We start from the raw sequence: 5,287 nt of genomic DNA, 5'->3' as shown, positions 1-5,287 counted from the left end.
CTGGTGACTAAATGCTATAAAGATGTTAGATCTATGATCAATACAAAGAAGGCCTATAACAGTTATTACTATCCCACAATGAGTAAGGCTGAGTTCCCTTCCCACTGTGTTCCCTGTCAACTGGGGAGATGATGATGATGTGAACGATAATGGTTACCATTTATTGAGAATTTACTAAGTGTTTTTCATATATTATCTCATTTAATACCCACAACAGTGCTATGAGGCTGAGAGAGCTTAAGTAACTTGCCCAAGGTTTGATTGCCTACCCACAAACCCATAAAAAATGGAATAGTCCAGTGCATCCGTATTTCAAACACTTTTTGTTCTAGTCATCTAAGACTTTTTTAGCAAATTGATAGTTCAGCCTATTTCAACATCCAGCAGAGAGTCTGACAACAGTTGATGCTCAGTGTGCGTTAGTTGAATCAGAAATAGTAATCCATGAATGGGAATGAAGCATTGTGTAATAAGAATGGGCTTTGGAATAAAATGCACTCTGCCATGGTTACAGATCTTGAGATGAGCCCAAGAGACACGAAGCGTGTTTCTAGAGCAGCACTGTCCAATCGAATTTTCTGCAACAATAGAATTGTTCTTCAATTATGCTGTCAATATAGTAGCCACTAGCCATATGTGGCAATTGAGCACTTGAAATGTGACTAGTTCAACCGAGGAACTGACTTTTAAGTTATTCTATTAAAGTTTATTAATTAAATTTAAATGAAAATAGCCACATGTGTCTAGTGGATACTGTATTGAACAACATAATTCTAGAAACTGATTTTTCTTGCATTTCCTGCACTTGACTGCAAGAGGGGTGGACTGTGTGAGGAGGGTGCACAAGGCTAATGATTGTGCTGAGTTAGATGTAGTCAGCGTGCCCTGGGCTCATCCGGGGGGTGTATCAGGCTGGCTGAGGAGTCACAGGCAGCGTCAGCAAAACTCACTTCTCAGAGCCGCAGGAACTTTGAACCCATTGGTAGGATGTCCAGGTGGCCCCCAGGCAGATCAGCCAGAGGGAAGAACTAAACTAAACTCCATAGGGAAGAACTCATGGCTGATTGGATGTGCAAGCTGCTAACGGGGCAGGACAACCTCTCTATGCCCCTGGGGTCGTGCCCTCCGAAGTTCATGGGTCACCAAATTCACGTGGAGAAAACAAAGATCAAGATGGCTTGCAGAATTTTAGGGGACTTTATTGACCTCTTAGTGCATGCCATAGCTTCCCCCAACCCCAGAGGAATCTCAAATCCATATCTTTCCTGTTTCACTTTGTGCCACCTTTTCCATTGCTCACCAATCTTCACCCATGCAGGTCTTCTCTGTTCCTGCCTAGAATGCACCAAATCTCAGCAGACCATTGTGACTAAGAGTACAAACTCTGGAGCCAGATCGCTGGAGTGCAAATCCTTCCTTTGCCGTTTATTAGTAACTTATTAACATTTCTTTGCCTCAGTTTTTTCACTTGTAAAATGAAAATAATAATAGTACTTACCTCATTGGGTTGCTGAAAGGGTTAAATGTGTGACTATATGTAATGTACTTAGATCACTACCTGACATATAATAAGTATTATAATAGTGTTGGTTAGTATTATCAGTAATAATAGTCCTCCTACATTAAGATTTGCTTCCTATATCTTATATATTTTTTGCCTGGGCAACTGGTCATCCTGCCGGTCTTGAAGTCCATTCATTTTCTCAGGGGGATGTTTCCCTTTCAGTGAGCTTAGTCACCGCCCTCCTCCACCTCCACCATTATATGTTCTAACAGTGCTGGTACGCTGGACTTTTCCTTCATAGCACTTATTCACTTGCATGATTATCTGTTTGGGTAATTGGTTATTTCATGTCTTTCTCCTCCATTAGACCAAAAGCTCCTTGAGTAAAAGAACCACAGTTGTTCAGTTGTTCAGAGTTATATCCTAAGGGACTAGCGGGATATTTGTTCAGAGTAGTTGTTTAATGAAAGAAAGAATTCATAAAAAAAAAGAAAGAAAGAATTCATGGAGGCATGTCAGCATCACAGGGTAAGGCAGTGTAATATTTCAAGCCAAGCTCACAGAAGCAAACCCTCTCAAATATTCAAACTGTCAAAAGTCTTCTCCATTTTGTAACACCTTTTACTATCCACCCAGTTCAGTTCTCTCCATCATCATTAATGACCCACAGTTGAAAATAAGAAGCAGAGGTAGTTTTTCATGGAAGAGGGAAACGTAAACCAGCAAATGTAATTGAGAGAAATTTGTCCTTAGATGTTACATCCAATGATCTTATTTGCTTTTCGTGGCCCCTTGGGAGATGTTGATATGCAGCTCCAGCTATGGTCGATTAACAATATTCAACGTAAATCCTGGAAGAAAAAGAAAATATTGAATCATTATTTTTAATTAACAATTCAAGTATTAAGTAATCATTCTTTAATTAACATTTTGTGTGTCAATAAATTAACATTTAATAAATTAACATTTATTAAGTAATCATTCTTTAATTAACATTTTGTGTGTAATAAATAATTTTATGTGGTCATTCATCGATCTGAAAAGCATTTGATAGCTGATATATAGTGAAGAACCATTACAAACCTTTGCGCATTTGTTAGAAGCCCCAAAGGTTAAGATAACGAAATAGGACCAAATCCCAAAGGGTCAGTTATGAATTTCGGTAGAGCACCGCCACCACAATTTGCAGATGTGATTCCAATGTTTATACCCTAATTTATCAGTGATTTTGTTCTTAACTTACATGCACAGCAAGCAGACCCTCTTTATAAGTCCATGCATGCGCATAAAATGCTCAAGTCCAATGTTGAAGAATCTTCCTTGGAAGTGTCCTTCTGGCATCATGTCACCCGGGATACCACTCAGAATTAGATATTTCTGCCCCAGTATGCAGTCTCTTTAGGTGTATTAATTAGTAAGAGTATTCTGACTGCTGTAACAAACAACTGCAGAATCTCAATTCTGGACATGACAGAGGTGTTTCTTGCTCACACTGTAGTCCAATGAGATTGATGCAGGAGCGGGAGAGATTTGTTTCATGCAGTCATTCAGGGACCCAGGCTCCCTCCATCTGAAAGCTCCACCATACTTCTGGGCTTCAAAATCAGTACCTGGATCATCAGCTTCCAGTCAGCTGATATGTGAAGAAAGAGAGCTTGGAGGGTTATGTGAAAAGTTTCAGAGGCCAGGCTTCTGAGTGGCTTACATCATTGTTCCCCATTCCCTTGGCCAGACTCAGTTACATGGCCATGACCAACTGCAAGTTAGGCTGGGAAAGTAGTCTAGCTGTGTGCCCAGGAAGAAGAGAAACATGGATATTGGTGAGCACCAGCCATCTCTGTCACAAAAGCAAATTAATACTATGATAACAGAGATACATAGCAAACAAAGGAGGGGTTAAAAACTCCAATTTTAACTATAATTATACCTCAACCGGAAAAAAAAAGAAGGGGAGTATGTACACATTCTAAGGTTTAAAAGCATGCCGGCTTTCCCTGAAGGCATTACACCGCAATACTAAGTATTGCAAAGGCACTCTCCAGGAGAACAAAAGATGTGAGGATTGCAGACCCAGCCGGTGAGACTGGTTTGAAATGGCCACCGCTCTCCCATGCGGCTGCAGCTGAGTCCCTAGTAGAACCCACCTTCTTCCATTTTCCTATTACCACTCATTTTAAAGCCTCACCAACAGAGTCAGCTTTTTCAGTTGGCCTAAAACTTGGCACTTAATTTTTTCTTTCTTATTATACAAGTTAAGATTCACACACAGAAAGCTTGAAAAAAAAAATTAGAAAGACATGAAGAAAAAAATCATTTATCATTACACAATTGGACTGTCATTTTCAAAAAAGTCTCTGACAAGGAGATTGAAGACAGGAGGAGGGACCCCCAAATCACCCTCCCTCAGCCCCCATCAGCCATTCCCATGGCCCTGTCCTTCTCTACTTTGAAGGCTCCCCAACTATGTGTCTGTAGATAACCACTCACCCTGTATTTCACTTCCCCTCCATCAAAGCCTACAGTTAAACTCTGAGCCATGGGGCCAACATTTCCAGAAAGATCCCTTGCCCTTTGATAGATTTTCCAGGCTCCACACAATAGTTCTTCTCTAATAGAAAAGAGAGGAATACAAAAACCTTTTGTTACAGCATGTTCTGTGTCACTTAAAAAGGGAGGGCGAGGATTAGCATAATTTGAACATTTGCTTTATGCCAGACAAGCCTAGATGCTTTGTAAATGTAATCTCACATTTCATCTTCAGCGTGCCCCTTCGAGACACATATGAATTTCCCTATTTTGCAGAGGAGAAAACTAAGGCACACAGAGGCTAGTAACTTGCCAAGGGTTGCCCAGAAGTGATCAATTCTGTGACTTTCATCACTCTTCTCCACTGCTCCTAAATCCCAGATAACGTAAGGGAAGACAGGGAAGGAGGATTTCTGGAAAAGCTCCTTGGAAGTGAGGGATGTTTGGGCTACGTGGGGCTGCACATTGAGGTACAGGTCAGAAAACATTTTCTGAAATGCCTGCAGAGGCTGTTTCTTCTCCTAGGCATCCATCCCCTTGGTTCCATCTTCCGTCCGGTGGCCCCAACCCCCGGGCTGCTGTAACGCCTTCTCCTTCTGCCCTTCCAGCCTAGAGTGGTAGTGACTTTTTACTATGACTCTTCTCTGTACTGCCTCATGATCACCACTCCCCTGCAATAAAGTCCCTTTGTTCTGATGTAAACCACAAACAGAATAAGAATACATTTAATGAGAACGTCTACTTTGCCAAGTCTGTGCCGAGTGCAGAGAATCCTGTGATTAATAAGCCAGGTGTCAGATACAAAAATGGGAGCTCTAGTCTATGGAGGAAAGACAGATTTTTAAGCACTTATTTTCAATACAATATGAACTTCAGAACTTCAGACTGAAAAATAAGTTTAAAGTGGAGACTACCCTGAGTTGTTTCCTGTACTAATGATAGTCCTACTGGCGTTGCCATTGGGGTAACGTGAAACAGCATCCAGTGGTTCCAAAGGCACCTGAGCTGCCTTTAGGTTATACAGTTTAGTTTACATTCTGGAACTTTCTGTAAGGGAGGGTGAGTAACAGGACACCTCAGGCGTAAAAGAAGACAGACATGGAATTAAATCATGAAGTTTGAAGGATGTGATCTTCACCAATTATCAACCATCCCATTTTTCTCTCTCTTGAGACACATGCAAACACACACACACACACACACAATTTATTTATTCATTGTGAAAGGAGATGCCATTCTTTTTTATCTGTATCTCTA

The sequence above is a fragment of the Monodon monoceros genome, unplaced genomic scaffold (assembly GCF_005190385.1).
Source record: "Monodon monoceros isolate NGI ecotype Baffin Bay Population unplaced genomic scaffold, NGI_Narwhal_1 Super_Scaffold_18, whole genome shotgun sequence".
Classification (NCBI taxonomy): domain Eukaryota; kingdom Metazoa; phylum Chordata; class Mammalia; order Artiodactyla; family Monodontidae; genus Monodon; species Monodon monoceros.
The sequence above is the reverse complement of the archived record's forward strand: the minus strand, read 5'-3'. Positions refer to the sequence as shown.